Here is a 17,116-nt window from a genome sequence, read left to right on the forward strand (position 1 = left end):
ATTTTATACTCTTCATCATTTTATATTCTTAGGCTATCAATATATGAAGAACCATTACAGGAATTGGGTATGTCTAGTTTAATGAAGAGAAGGACGAGGGGTGACATGATAGCAGTTATTCCAGTATCTCAGGGGCTACCCCCCAAAAAAGGGAGTCAAGCTATTCTCCAAAGCATCAGAAGGCAGGACAAGAAGCAACAGATGAAAACTAATAAAAGTTAGAAGCAACCTAGAACTAAGCAACATTTTCCTAACTGTTAGAACAATTAATCAGCAGAACGACTTGCCTCCAGAAGTTGTGAGTGCTCCAATATTGGAGGTTATTAAAAAGAGATTGGGGCTATCATTTGTCTAAAATGATATAGGGTTTCCTGTTTGACAGGCATTTGGACTAGAACACCTCCAAGACCCCTTTCCAACTCTGTTATTCATTTTGTTGTTGTTGTTGTTAGTTGCGAAGTCGTGTCCGACCCATCGCGACCCTATGGACAACGTTCCTCCAGGCCTTCCTGTCCTCTACCACCTTCTGGAGTCCATTTAGGCTCAAGCCTCCTGCTTCAGTGACTCCATCCAGCCACCTCATTCTCTGTTGTCCCCTTCTTCTCTTGCCCTCGATCTTTCCCAGGATTAGGCTCTTCTCCAGTGAGTCCTTCCTTCTCATTAGGTGGCCAAAGTATTTGAGTTTTAGCTTCAGGATCTGGCCTTCTAAAGAGCAGTCGGGGTTGATCTCCTCTAGGACTGACCGGTTTGATCGCCTTACAGTCCAAGGAACTCGCAGGAGTCTTCTCCAGCACCATAGTTCAAAGGCCTCAATTCTTTGGCGCTCAGCCTTTCTTATGGTCCAACTTTCACTGCCATACATTGCAACTGGGAAGACCATAGCCTTGACTCTACGCACTTTTGTTGACAGGGTGATGTCTCTGCTTTTTAGTGTGCTGTCTAGATTTGCCATGGCTTTCCTCCCCAGGAGCAAGCGTCTTTTAATTTCTTGGCTACAGTCCCCATCTGCAGTGATCTTGGAGCCCAGGAAAATAAAATCTGTCACTACCTCCATTTCTTCCCCATCTATTTGCCAGGAATTGAGAGGGCCAGATGCCATGATCTTGGTTTTCTTAATGTTAAGTTTCAACCCAAGTTTTTGCACTCTCCTTCTTCACTCACAACAAGAGGCTCTTTAGTTCCTCTTCATTTTATTATTCATTTTATATTCTTATAAAACGAACCTATCAGTCAGAACATGGAGCAGAAGCATCAGAAGATGTTCAAGGCAACGTTTTGTAGACTGAGAAAACTAATCACCTGTCTTAATTTCTATGCTTCTTTTACAGGAAATTTTGAAGAACAAGAGTGCCAAATAATGAAGTTCAAGCTGAGTTTTGGAGAAGCTGCTTCACAAATGCTTCCCTTCCTGCAGACATGTAATCAGCTGCAGAAGAGCTCATAATTTAGTTGGCAGCCACCGATCCAACAGTGTTATTAACTCCAAGTATTACCTATAGGAATTTACTAACACAAGTACAAAAGCCATATGAAGAAGCAAAATGTCTGTGATTTTTTTCTTGATTTTAATGCCTTTGACCATGGAAGAACTTCATTCTTCCACTCAAACAAGCCATGACAATGTAACATTGGCATCCTTCATTCCTGAATATTTTATGCTTGTTATAACATTAGAGATGGTCCTTGGCTTATGATCACAACTGAGCGCAAAGTTTCTGTGGCAAAGCAAGACCCTTGGAAGTGAGTTTTTATCCCATTTTACAACCTCTCTTGCCACAGTTCCTAAGTGAATCACTGCAGCTGTTAAGGTAGTAACATGGTCGTTAAGCGAATCTGGCTTCCCCATTGACTTTGCTTGCCAGAAGGTCACAAAAAGGGATCATATCCCCCTGGGACATATGCAATTGTCATATATGCATGTCAGTTGCCAAGCTGACAAATTTTGATCACATGACCATGGGGATGGTACAACGGTTGTAAGTGTGAAAAGCAGTGATGGGTCACTGATTGCAGTGCCATTGTAACTTCAAACAGTCACTAAATGAATGGCTGTAAGTCGAGGACTACATGTATTTTATCCTTGTTATATCATTATAAGCTTCCGTTCCCTAAGCATGAATTTGTGTGTTGTATGTTGCAGTCCAAGCTTCACCATTTTCAGTAACATTGCAATTTTTTGTGCAAGTAGATGGACAATGGACAATGGAGTTCATGACCCCATAACACACCATACTGTCCATTGATTACTCTGTGGCCACCTATGTATATCATCTACTATCATTAAAGAGAATATTGCTTCAATATTTCAATGTCTCATTCAGTTATTTTCTATCCAACGTTTATTCACACAGTATGTCCTCAAAATGCATTTAACCTGATTACTGAATAACCCCAAATCCTGGTTTCCCCATATACCTCAAATCATAAATTAGACAAGCAGGCTGAATTACAAAACACAAACATCCCTCACAAAATAAAGCTTTGCCATTGTGGAAATGTAGCAGCTAGATTTGTAACTGATGATGCTTGAGGGTATTTTTTTCAACCAATATAAAGCCTCAGGCTCACATCTGACATGATTTTAAATATGTATTTGTATTTTAGTTGCAGTGTATTTTTGTGGGAATATGACATTATCTGACAGCTGGGGCATCTGGAGGCAGATTTAAAAAATTCAAGATGGCAGCCACAGCTGAGTGATCAAAGCCACCATTTTGATTTTTTTTAACCTTCATACCCTCAGCCAAAGGAGTGATCAAAAATTAGGAAATGGAGCATGGACCTTCTTTTCTTTCTGTGAAGTTAGCTTAAGAATGTTTCTTTTTTTGAAGCTGGATTTGACACAACGTAGGTTTAACAACTGCAGGCTAGGAAAAATAAAAAATATAAAAAATAAAGGACAAAATGTAATTTGCACTGAGCCAGAGAATCCAAGATAGAGTGTTGCTAATATTTTGGTTCACGCTAAACAATTTTTTTAAAAAAAAGGTTTTGGGAGCTGTGCTTGATTAAATTACTCAGTAGGCCCCTTTTGTATCTTTGAAATAAAAAATAAATATTAATTATGCTCATTTGTGATCTCTGCCTTCTGAGGGAAGTTTCTCCTCACTGGATATCCAACAGACTTTAGGGATTAGAAGTTCCCAAATTTCTAGTTAGCACAAGAAAAATTCAGCTCTAGGATTATTAGATCCATTCAGCAGATATAGCCTTAAAATTAAAATAAATTAAAATTAAATATTGTACAGCTTTTTGAGTGTCTTGAGTTTTTAATTCTTTAGTCTGCTTTTACAGAATTACAGGTAGTTCTAGACTTACAACTACAACCGTTGCTAAGCAACTTTTTTTTTGCCATGGTTGTTAAGGGAATCACTGCAGTTGTTAAATGAACCATGCGGTTATTGATTGAATCTGGCTTCACCCATTGGCTTTGTTTATCAGAAACCGGCTAGGAAGTCACAAATAACAATCTTGTGACTCTGGGACATTGGAATCATAAATACATGCCAATTGTCAAGTGTCCAGATTTTGATCATGTGACCAATTGGGGATGCTGCTACAGTCGTACGAGTGAGGACGGGTCATAAGTCCCTTTTTTCAGTGCTGTTGTCATTACGAATAGTTGCTAAAATGAATGGTTGTAAGTTGAGGGCTATATGTAGTCCTTCAAATTTTTGTTTATTTCTACCTTGAAAATTATCTGCTTCTTTTGTAACTTGTCTGTCAACTAACTCAACAGCTATTTATTTCCTGATTTCAGTCATCAGCTTCAGTGCAGCCCCTTCTAGTGTACAGGTAAAACTCGAAAAATTAGAATATCATGCAAAAGTTCATTTATTTCAGTAATGCAACTGGAAATGCTTGTCCAGTCTACTTTTGAAAACCTCCAGTGATGGAGCACCCACAACTCCAGGAGGCCAGCCGTTCACTGTTTAATTGTTCTCACTGTCACAAAATTGCTCCTTATTTCTAGGTTGGATTTCTCTTTAACAAGCTTCCACCCATAACTTCTTGTCCTGCTCTTTGGTGCTTTGGAAAATCAGACGATCCCCTCTTCTCTGTAACAATCCCAGGGGACTGCTATCACGTCTCCCTTATAATAGATTGGATGCTCAGATACAATATTCTAATGTCATTTGCACTTTTATTAAGGCTCAGGAACCATGTCTGTTTAAGATTAGTTGGCTATTTTACACTTTATTGTTCACGCAACTTGACTCTTCCACCCATTACCTCTTCTCCTGCCCCCTCTGGTGCTTTAAATCAACCCCTTATTTTATGTGACAACCCCTCAGATTCCAGAAGACAACTATAGTATTTTTAAGTCAGACATCTAGCTGCCTCAACCGCTCAGAAAACTTAAAAGATGACAGCAAAGAAGGAAGTTCCTTATATGGAATGATGTGAAGAGGGAAATGAGCAACCGGAGAAGGGTTACATACAGGTGAAACTCGAAAAATTAGAATATTGTGCAAAAGTTCATTTATTTCAGTAATGCAACTCAAAAGGGGAAACTAATATATGAGATAGACTCATTACATGCAAAGCAAGATAGTTCAAGCCGTGATTTGTCATAATTGTGATGATTATGGCGTACAGCTCATGAAAACCCCAAATCCACAATCTCAGAAAATTAGAATATTACATGCAATCAATAAAACAAGGAGTGTACATAGAACAATATCGGACCTCTGAAAAGTATAAGCATGCATATCTACTCAGTACTTGGTTTGGGCCCCTTTTGCAGCAATTACTGCCTCAATGCGGCGTGGCATGGAAGCTATCAGCCTGTGGCACTGCTGAGGTATTATGGAAGACCAGGATGCTTCAATAGCGGCCTTCAGCTCTTCTACATTGTTCGGTCTCATGTCTCTCATCTTTCTCTTGGCAATGCCCCATAGATTCATTATGGGGTTCAGGTCAGGCGAGTTTGCTGGCCAATCAAGCACAGTAATCCCACGGTCATTGAACCAGGTTTTGGTGCTTTTGGCAGTGTGGGCAGGTGCCAGGTCCTGCTGGAAAATGAAGTCAGCATCCCCATAAAGCTTGTCTGTGGAAGGAAGCATGAAGTGCTCCAAAATCTCCTGGTAGACGGCTGCATTGACCCTGGACTTAATGAAGCACAGTGGACCAACACCAGCAGATGACATGGCTCCCCAAATCAACACAGACTGTGGAAACTTCACACTGGACTTCAAGCATCTTGCAGTGTGTGCCTCTCCATTCTTCCTCCAGACTCTGGGTCCTTGGTTTCCAAATGAGATGAAAAAGTTGCTCTCATCAGAAAAGAGGACTTTGGACCACTGAGCAACAGACCAGGTCTGTTTTTCTTTAGCCCAGGTAAGAAGCTTCTGACGTTTGTTGTTCAGGATCGGCTTGACAAGAGGAATATGACATTTGAAGCCCATGTCCAGGATCCGTCTGGGTGTGGTGGCTCTTGATGCACTGACTCCAGCCTCAGTCCACTCCTTGTGAAAGTCCCCAACACTTTTGAATGGCCTTTTCCTGACAATCCTCTCCAGGCTGCGGTCATCCCTGCTGCTTGTGCACCTTTTTCTTCCACACTTTTCCCTTCCACATAACTTTCTATTAATGTGCTTTGATACAGCACTTTGGGAACATCCAACTTCTTTTGCAATTACCTTTTGAGGCTTTCCCTCCCTATGGAGGGTGTCAATGATGGTTTTCTGCACAACTGTCAGGTCAGCAGTCTTCCCCATGATTGTGATTCCTACTGAACCAGACTGAGAGACCATTTAAAGGCTCAGGAACCCTTTGCAGGTGTTTTGGGTTAATTAGCTGATTAGAGTGGGACACTTTGAGCCTAGAATATTGCACCTTTTCACAATATTCTAATTTACTGAGATTGTGGATTTGGGGTTTTCATGAGCTGTAAGCTCTCTTCTGTTCCAGCTGCAGCTATTTGGGGATGAATTGTGATCGCAAGGCGAAGACTACCTGTACTCCATCATGCATATGAACCAGTTGCAAAGCATCCAAATTTTAATCACATGACCAAGGGGATGCCGCAATGGTCCTAAGTATGAAAAATAGCAATAGCACTTAGACTTATATACCACTGCATAGTGGCCCTCTCTAAGCAGTTTACAGAGTAGTCGTCCGTCCATTTTTTCAGTGGCCTTGTAACTTTGTCACTAAATGAAGCCTGGTAAGTTGAGGATTACCTGCTGTTTCAATACACAACTGCAAAGGTAAAAATTTCCAGGTTCACTAGCAGTCCTCAACTTAGGACCACAACTGAGATGTTTTGTTGTTGTTGTTGTTAAGCAAGTTGCTTGTTAAGTGGGCCGTGAACAATTCTGCAACCTTTTTTTGCCATACTTGTTAAGGAGCCTTGGTGGAGCAGTGGGCTAATGTCTCCTTAAGTAAGACCAGCTGCCTGCAATTAGTGCAGGTTCGCATCCCACCAGGCTCAAGGTTGACTCAGCCTTCCATCCTTCCGAGGTAGGTAAAATGAGGACCCAGATTGTTGGGGGCAATTAAGCTGACTTTGTAATAATGCCGCTTGTGGGGTGTGTGAAAGCCCTAATAAGCAGGCATATACATAGAATGAAGGCTACTGCTAAGCTTGTAAGCCGCCCTGAGTCTTCGGAGAAGGGCGGGATATAAATGGAATTAAAATAAAATAAAAATAAAAAATAAGCGAATCACTGCAGCTGATAAGCAAATATGCAGTTGTTAAATGAATCTGGCTTCACACATTCACTTTGGCAACCTGGAAAGGTCACAAATGGCAACCACATAGCCCCAGGACAGTGCAACTGTCATAAATATATGCTGGTTGCCAAGCACTCAAATTTTGATCACATCGCTGTGGGGATGCTGCAACCGTTGTAAATGTGATGACTGATCGTGCCGTTGTAACTTTGAATGCTCACTAAATGAATAGTTTCCAAGTCGAGGATTCTCAGTAACACGTGGACTCTCACTTTCCTCTTGGCCTCCAGAATTGACTGCAGATGGTACTCAATTTACAACCGTTCATTTAGTTACAACTGCAATAAAACAGTGACATTTTTCAAACTTATGACCGTTGCAGCATCCCCATGGCCACGTGATCAAAATCTGTATGCTTGGCAACTGGTTCGTATTTATGACGGTCGCAGCATCGGGGGGGGGGGTGTCACGTGATCCCCCCCTTTTGTGACCTTCTGACAAGCAAAGTCAATGGGGAAGCCAGATTCACTTAACAACCGTGTTCCTAACTTAGCAACTTCAGCGATTCGCTTAACAAATGTGGCAAGAAAAATCATACAATGGGCAAAATTCACTTAACAAATTTCTCACTTAGCAACCTAAATTCTGGGCTCAGTTGTGATTGTAAGTTGAGGAGTACATGCATTGAAGTTGAAGATTTTGATAAAATCTTCAACCAGAAGGCAAGACAAGAAACAATGGATGGAAACTAATTAAGGAGAGAAGCAACCTAGAATTAAGGAAAAACTTCCTCACAGTGAGAACAATTAGCCAGTGGAACGGCTTGCCTCCAGAAGTTGTGGGTGCTTCATCACTAGACGCTTTTAAGAAGAGACTGGACACTTGTCTGAAATGGTATAGGATCTGTGCTTGAGTAGGGGGGTTGGACTAGAAGATCTCCAAGGTCCCTTCTAGCTCTATTCTGATTGTTTGGGTCATGTGATCATCTTTTGTGACCTTCCCAGCCAGCTTTCAACAAATAAAGTCAATGGGGGGAATCCAGATTCCTTTAAGGACCAAATGATTCACTTCACAACTGCAGGGATTTACTTAACAACCGTAGGAAAAAGGTTCATAAAATCAGACACAACTCACTTAAGAACTGCTTTGCTTAGCAACAGAAATTTTGGTCCCAAATGCGGCTGTAAGTCAAAGACTACCTATACTGGCAGGTTCTCAAATGGATCGAGATTTAGAAGATGTGGACACCTCCAACTCCATTGTTATCAATCGGGGGGAAAAATCACAATTCCAGGACATTGAGGAAAGCAGCACCCTAACATATCCCGAGAAATAATTTGGAGGGTGGACTTCACCTGTTGATCCTGCTTGCCTGAATAGTCATCGCACGATTTGAGGCTGGAACCAGCAACTCCAACAAGTAATGCACTCAGTGATCCTATCCATGCAAGGACGGATGGAAAAGGAATATGGGAGAGTCTCATCATCAGAGTCTCACAAGGAAGTGCCATACAGGTAGCAAGCCCAAAATTTCTGCTGCTAAGTGAGACAGGTGCTAAGTGACTTTTGCCCCATTTTGTCGCAGTTGTCAAATAATAATAATAATAATAATAATAATAATAATAATAATAATAATAATAATAATAATAATAATAATAATAATAATAAGAAGAAGAAGAAGAAGAAGTAGTAGTAGTAGTAGTTGGAAGGGACCTTGGAGGTCATCTAGTCCAACCCCCTGCTCAGGCAGGAAACCCTATACCAGGGGTGTCAAACTCAATTTCACTGAGGGCCGCATCAGCATTGTGGTTGCCCTCGGGGGGGGGGCGGGGGGGGCCTACTGGGTGGGCGTGGCCAGCTCTACATTGTTCGCATCCAGGGTGCCTGTGGGGGCCTGGGCAGGAGTGGGACAGATCTGAGGGTCTCTGGCAGAAGGAGGGTCTCTGGGCCAGGGCTAAGGCAGTGGGGGCCATTCCCTCACTGTTTCCAGGATGGCTTCGCAGGCCACATGAAACCACTTCGCGGGCCGGATCCGGGCCCCGGGCCTTGTGTTTGACATGTCTGCTCTATACCATTTCAGGCAAATAGCTGTCCAGTCTCTTCTTAAAAACTTCCAGTGTTGGAGCATTCACCACTTCTGGAGGCAGGTTGTTCCACTGGTTAATTGTTCTAACTGTCAGGAAGTTTCTCCTTAGTTCTAGGTTGCTTCTCTCCTTAACTAGTTTCCACCATTGCTTCTTGTCCTGCTTTCAGGTGCTTTGGAGAATAGCTTGACTCCCTCTTCTTTGTAGCAGCCCCTGAGATTTTGGAACACGGCTATCATGTCCCCCCTCACCCTTCTTTTTGTTAAACTACACATACCCACCCCTTCATGGATTACTGCCTTGTCGTGGCGAAGGGGCTTGCGTAATTCAATGAAGCTATGAGCTATGCCGTGCAGGGCCACCCAAGACGGAAAGGTCATAGCAGAGAGTTCTGACAAAATGTGATCCACTGGAGAAGGAAATGGCAAACCACTCCAGTATCTTTGCCATGAAAACCCTATGGACAGTACTAAAAGGCAAAACGATATGACGCTGGAAGATGAGCCCCTCAGGTCGGAAGGCGTCCAATATGCTACTGGGGAAGAGCAGAGGACTAGTACTAGTAGCGCCAGAAAGAATGAAGCGACTGGGCCAAAGCCGAAAGGACGCTCAGCTGTGGATATGTCTGGTGGTGAAAGGAAAGTCCGATGCTGTAAAGATTTTTTCTCCATAGGAACCTGGAATGTAAGATCCATGAATCAAGGAAAGCTGGACGTGGTCAAACAAGAGATGACAAGACTAAACATCGACATCTTAGGTATCAGCGAACTAAAATGGACAGGAATGGGTGAATTTAATTCAGATGACCATCAGGTATACTATTGCGGGCAAGAATCCCTCAGAAGAAATGGAGTAGCCTTCATAGTCAATAAAAAAATAGGAAAAGCAGTACTGGGATACAATCCTCAAAATGACAGAATGATCTCAGATCGAATCCAAGGCAAACCATTCAATATCACAGTAGTCCAAGTCTATGCCCCAACCACCAGTGCTGAAGAGGATGAAATTGACCGGTTCTATGAAGCCCTACAGCACCTTATAGAACTAACACCCAAAAATGATGTCCTTATCATCATGGGGGATTGGAATGCTAAAGTAGGAAGCCAAAAGATAACGGGAATAACAGGCAAGTTTGGCCTTGGAGTACAAAATGAAGCAGGGCACAGGCTGATAGAATTTTGTCAAGAGAATATGATGGTGATAGCAAACACTCTTTTCCAACAACCCAAGAGACGGCTTTACACATGGACATCACCAGACGGTCAACACAGAAATCAGATTGACTATATGCTCTGCAGCCAAAGATGGAGAAGCTCTATACAGTCAGTAAAAACAAGACCAGGAGCTGACTGTGGCTCAGACCATGAGCTTCTTGTTGCAAAGTTTAGGCTTAAATTAAAGAAAGTAGGGAAAAGCGCTAGGCCAGTCAGGTATGAATTAAATCATATCCCTGTTGAATATACAGTAGAGGTGACAAATAGATTTAAGGAATTAGATCTGATAGACAGAGTGCCTGAAGAACTATGGACAGAGGTTCGCAACATTGTACAACAGGTAGCAACCACAACCATCCCAAAGAAAAAGAAATGCAAGAAAGCAAAATGGCTGTCTGAGGAAGCTTTGCAAATAGCTGAGGAAAGGAGGGAAGCGAAAGGCAAGGGAGAAAAAGAAAGATACGCCCAATTAAATGCAGAATTCCAAAGAATAGCTAGAAGAGATAAGAATGCCTTCTTAAATGAACAATGCAAAGAAATAGAAGAAAACAATAGAATAGGGAGGACCAGAGATCTTTTCAAGAAAATTGGAGAGATGAAAGGAACGTTTCATGCAAAAATGGGCATGATAAAGGACCAAAATGGCAGGGACCTAACAGAGGCAGAAGAGATTAAGAAGAGGTGGCAAAATTACACAGAAGAACTATACAAGAATGAGCTTAACGTCCCTGATAATCACAATGAGGTGGTCACTGACCTCGAGCCAGACATCCTAGAATGTGAAGTGAAGTGGGCCTTAGAAAAGCTGAGCAACAACAAAGCTAGTGGAGGTGACAGTATTCCAGCTGAGCTATTCAAAATCTTAAAAGACGATGCAGTAAAAGTGCTACACTCAATTTGCCAGCAAATTTGGAAAACTCAACAGTGGCCACAGGATTGGAAAAGATCAGTTTACATTCCAATTCCAAAGAAAGGCAGTGCCAAAGAATGTTCAAACTATCGCACCATTGCACTCATTTCTCATGCTAGTAAAGTTATGCTTAAAATTCTACAAGCTAGACTCCAGCAGTATGTGGATCGAGAACTACCAGAAGTACAGGCAGGATTTCGAAGAGGCAGAGGAACTAGAGATCAAATTGCTAACGCACGCTGGATCATGGAGAAAGCTAGAGAGTTCCAGAAAAACATCTACTTCTGCTTCATTGACTATGCTAAAGCCTTTGATTGTGTGGATCATAACAAACTCTGGCAAGTCCTTAAAGAGATGGGCATACCAGACCATCTTATTTGTCTCTTGAGAAATCTATATGCGGGCCAAGAAGCAACAGTGAGAACTGGACACGGAACCACTGATTGGTTCAAAATTGGGAAAGGAGTCCGGCAAGGCTGTATACTGTCGCCTTGCCTATTTAACTTATATGCAGAGCACATCATGAGAAAGGCAGGGCTAGATGAATCAAAAGTTGGAATTAAGATTGCCGGAAGAAACATCAACAACCTAAGATATGCAGATGATACCACTCTAATGGCAGAAAGTGAAGAAGAACTAAAGAGCCTCTTGTTGCAGGTGAAGAAGGAGAGTGCAAAACTTGGGTTGAAACTAAACATTAAGAAAACCAAGATCATGGCATCCGGCCCTCTCAACTCCTGGCAAATAGATGGGGAAGAAATGGAGGTAGTGACAGATTTTATTTTCCTGGGCTCCAAGATCACTGCAGATGGGGACTGTAGCCAAGAAATTAAAAGACGCTTGCTCCTCGGGAGGAAAGCCATGGCAAATCTAGACAGCACACTAAAAAGCAGAGACATCACCCTGCCAACAAAAGTGCGTATAGTCAAGGCTATGGTCTTCCCAGTTGCAATGTATGGCAGTGAAAGTTGGACCATCAGAAAGGCTGAGCGCCAAAGAATTGAGGCCTTTGAACTATGGTGCTGGAGAAGACTCCTGCGAGTCCCTTGGACTGCAAGGCGATCAAACCGGTCAGTCCTAGAGGAGATCAACCCTGACTGCTCTTTAGAAGGCCAGATCCTGAAGCTAAAACTCAAATACTTTGGCCACCTAATGAGAAGGAAGGACTCACTGGAGAAGAGCCTAATGCTGGGAAAGATTGAGGGCAATAGAAGAAGGGGACGACAGAGAATGAGGTGGCTGGATGGAGTCACTGAAGCAGTAGGTGTGAGCCTAGATGGACTCCAGAAGACGGTAGAGGAGAGGAAGGCCTGGAGGAACATTGTCCATAGGGTCGCGATGGGTCGGACACGACTTCGCAACTAACAACAACAACAACAACAACACATACCCAATTTCAGCAACCATTCCCTATATGTTTTAGCCTCCAGTCCCAGTGAATCACTGCAGTCATTCAGTTAATAACACCGTTGTTTAAGTGAATCTGACATCCCCATTGACTTAGCTCAGGGGTCTTCAAACTTGGCCCTTTTATGACATGTGGACTTCCACTCCCAGAATTCTTCAGCCAGCGTGCCTGGCTGAGGAATTCTGGGAGTTGAAGTCCACAAGTCATAAAAGGGCCAAGTTTGCAGACCCCTGACTTAGCTGGTCAGAAGACGGCATGACGTCGGGATATTGCAACCGTCATAAATATGAACCAGTTGCCGAGCGCCCAAATTTTGCCCATGTGACTATGGGGATGTTATAATGGTCTTGAGTGGGAAACGTAGTCATAAGTCCCTTTTTTCAGGGCCGTTGTAACTTGGAGCGGTCACTAAATGAATGCTTGAAAGTCAAGGACCTCCTGTAACTCACTACCAAGTAAAATGAATTCCCTTCAAAATATTGCTGGGTTCTTACAAGAAATAACAACCAGAATCCACTGATGGTCTTTCAAAGAATATCTTGGGTTTCCCCTTGATTTATCTGGCAGTCAAATTCCTTCCTTTTCCTTGAAAACAGATATTTCTCCTAAAAGCCAAATTCACTTTCAGTTTCAAGATCATGGTGAGGCATAAGCAAAGGGGAAAGAAAAAGGAAGGCTACATGGTCTGACTTTTTTAAAAACAAAACTAAATGGCCAAAATTAGTTAATTAGACTCCCCCCACCCCGTAAGTGCAAATTGGGGGGGGAACTATTAGAACTATTACATATTAAAAAGACTCTGGAAAGAGTACAGAGAGGAGCAATTAAGATGATTAGGATGCTGGAGGCTAAAATATATGAAGAACGGTTGCAGGAATTGAATATATCTAGTCTCATGAAAAGGACGAGGGGTGACATGATAGCAGTCTTCCAATATCTGAGGGGCTGCCCCAAAGAAGAGGGAGTCAAGCTATTCTCCAAAGCACCCGAAGGCAGAACAAGAAGCAACGGGTGGAAATTGAATCAAGGAGAGATTCAGCCTAGAACTAAGGAGAAATCTCCTGTTTGTTAGAACAATTAATCAGTGGAACAACTTGCCTCCAGAAGTTGTGGGTACTTCACAACTTTTAAAAAGAGATTGGACAACCATTTGTCTGAAATAGTATAGGGCTTCCTGTCTGAGCATGTTGTTGGACTAGAAGATCTCCAAGGTCCCTTCCAAGTCTGATGATGATGATGATGATGGGCTCATTTAGATAGTATTGATAGTTCTGATTTTGGCTGGTCTGGACTACCTTCAGAGGCTGACAAGTGCCCCCCCCCATAAAAGTTGGATTCAGTAAAGCATTTTTTAAATTTAGGTTTCCTTCCCTTTTAAGTGTGATTATGTTTAAGTTATCAACTTGCACAGAGTTTCTATTCGGCACCCTTAGTATTTCGTCTGTCCTTCTTTGTCGTGAGCTGCCCTTAAAACCTTCGCTTGGGCCCTTCGCATTCCTTTTCTGGCAAAGTTTAACATGTTTCCCCTCATTCCATTTCCCCCCCAAAACTGTGTTTTCTCTCCTAAATAAATACTGCCCTTGAGAACTTCATCAAGTAAGTATCCAGGACAGGATTTTTCAAACTTGGTAATTTTTTGACGTATGGATTTTAACTTTCAAAATTCCCCAGCCAGCAAGTTGAAGTCCACCCTTCAAAAAGTTGCCAAGTTTGAAAAACATTGATCTAGGACAGGGGTCCTCAAACTTGGTTACTTTAAGACTTGTGGACTTCAATTCCCAGAAATCCCCAGCCAGCCATGCTGGCTGGGGAATTCTGGGAGTTGAAGTCCACAAGTCTTAAAGTGGCCAAGTTTGAGGACCCCGATCTAGGAAATCTTCTGGATGGAGACATGGTCCTAGTGGTTAGAGAAGACAAATGACTCCATTGTGGCAAGCCTGCTTGGAAGGTCACAAATGGTGCTCATGTCATGGTTCCGAAAGATGAGACCAAAAAAAAAAGAACTCCAAGGCAAAAATAATTTCCTTAAAGAACATTTTGATTTGGCTACATAATAACGGCACGTTCAAAAATGAACCAAAACTGAACCCCTGTTCTGTACCAGCCTGCTACCGGCCTTGCAGAAAGGCAACCCCTGTACAAACGGCAGAGGCTGGAGAGCGTCTGAGGCTGGAAGGCGTCTGCCAAGATTTATGACACAAACAACAGAACAAGATACAAAACACCGGAACTGTGATCCTCAAACGGAGCGGTTGCTTTCAGCAACCAGCCCTTCCCCAAACACTCCCTTTATTAGAGTTCAGGGCGTGGCCTCCCTGTGCCTCCTTCCGAGGAGTCCCACAGCCTTTCTCTGCTTGTTCCTGCTTGACTGCCTCCTGCATCGGGCGTCCTTGAACAGGGCCAGCTGTGGGTCATCATCATCCGCACTGTCGGGCTCGCGCAGCTGAGAAGAGGGCCCTGGCTGGGGGCTCTGCGAAGCCTCCAAGCCATCATCAGCAAGTTCGTCTTCAACACCCTCCTCCTCCCCCTCGTCTGAGTCATCCGAGACATCCGAGCCGGCTGCCAGACCCACAGGCTGGCCCTGAATCACAACAACCCCCCCAAAAGGTTACAAAATTACAAAGTTCAACTTCCCACCCCAGTAGTGTGTCATAAACCACATTCCCCAATTAACTACTTGTGTGGGCTTTCTAACAGAAACTATAGCCTGCCAAAATGCAGTTAGCAATGACCTTGGTTCCCACAGAACAATTTATTGTTATGTCTAAGATAAAACACTCATCCCCCCCTCCCAATTCAGTGGCAACCGAAAAAACGAAGGGAAGATGGCTTCAGCTAGTCTCGTTTTAGAGTTGACAGATCCCAGGGCAGCACAACTGACACGAATACTGTACATGCCAGTTGGCAACTGTCCAAATTTTGATCATGTGACCCCATTGAGACGTTATGGTGGTCACAAGTCATTTTTTTTCAGTGCCATTGTAATGTTGAACGGTCGTTAAATAAATGGTTGTAAGTCAGGTTTTTAAGAAGAGATTGGACAACCATTAGTCTGAAATGGTATAGGGCAGGGCTTTTCAACCAGTAGTACAGGTACCACCTGTGGTACATTGGCACCTGGAGGGTGGTACGTGACCATCCTAGAAAAATGGTAGTGAGGGAGGGGAATGAGCTGAAGCGGTGGCAGCACCGCACAAGGCTGAGCAAGAGACGGCTGGAGCTGCAGAGCTGTCAGGGCTCAGCAGAAGCGCCAGGATCAGCGCCAGGGAGCTTGGCACTGATCCTGGCGCTTCTGAGCCCAGAAGAAGCACCGATCAGCTGGAATGTTGCAGCATCTCCAAGGTCTTGTGATTTACATTCAGATGCTTCGCAACTGATTCATATTTATGACGGTCACAGTGTCCCAGGGTCATGTGAAGTGACCAAAACCTGCTGCAACCACCCAGCAGAGGGGGGGAAAATAAAAACCAAACACCCCCCCACCCCACCCCCACTGCCAATCCTCAACAGAAATGCTCACAACAATGAAAACCTCGGACAGGAGGAAGAGCGCCGCCGGGCGGGCAGGCAGGTGTCTTGCTCGTCTGTGGCTTGGGGGGCACTTTTTTCAGTGCCATTGTAACTTCCAACAGTCACTAAGCGAATTGTTGTAAGTCAAGGACTTACCTGTACTTCATCACTTTTTTCCTTTTCTTTTTTTTTGGTCATCAAGTTTTTGACACCTTGCTAGGCGACTGGTGGTACTCGGATGTTGCCATATCCTAAAAGTGGTACAATGGTTGAAAAGGTTGAAAAGCCCTGGTATAGGGTTTCCTGTCTGAACAGAGGGTTGGACTAGAAGACCTCCAAGTTCCCTTCCAACTCTGTTATTCTATTCTATTCTATTCTATTCTATTCTATTCTATTCTATTCTATTCTATTCTATTCTATTCTATTCTACTCTAGTCTACTCTGTTCTGTTCTGTTGTTCTGTTCTATTCCATTCCATTCCACTACACTACACTACACTACACTACACTACACTACACTACACTACACTACACTACACTACACTACACTACACTCTACATTCTGTCCTGTCCTGTCCTGTCCTGTCCTGTCCTGTCCTGTCCTGTCCTAGACTAGACTAGACTAGACTAGACTAGACTAGACTATAGACTAGGCTACCTGTACTATATAATTAATGAATGTGCTTGTTCAAATTGTTGACCAAGCAAATAATTTCAGCATGTCCCACTGCTGGCGATATATCCATGGTTTAGAAAATACACACCATGCCAACAATTGCAAGGTATCACTGCCCTGAGTTGAGGGATAGCCTACACTTCCCTTAATGGGAACTCTTGGTTGAGCTACTTCCAATGTTATCTTTTTGGGGTCATGCAATGCCAAGACACTGTAACCGTCATAAATATGAATCAGTTGCCAAGTATCCGAATTTTGATCACGTGACCGTGGCGATGCTGAAATGGACCTCAGTGTGAAAAACGGTCATACGTTGCTGTTTTCAGCGCCGTGGTAACTTCGCATGGTCACTAAATGAACTGTGGTTAAGTCCAGGATTACTTGTACAGGGCAGCAGAGAGGAAGAGAGAGCTTGTGTCAAGATTCAAACCAGAAGTGAAAATGAAAGCTTCCCATTTCCTAAAACAGAAACTTTTTCCTAATATTTGCAGTCAAGTGGGACTTTTTCCTAATAAAGTCAAGTGGGACTTTCCCTTAAGCAATCAGAATGACCAATCGGCTTTCAGGAGGGAGAATTCTCTGGCTATAAATCACAGCATTTGCTTAGCCTCAGAGAGAATTATAAATCACAGCGTTT

Source organism: Vipera berus (assembly GCF_964194415.1).
Source record: "Vipera berus genome assembly, chromosome: 7".
NCBI classification, from domain to species: domain Eukaryota; kingdom Metazoa; phylum Chordata; class Lepidosauria; order Squamata; family Viperidae; genus Vipera; species Vipera berus.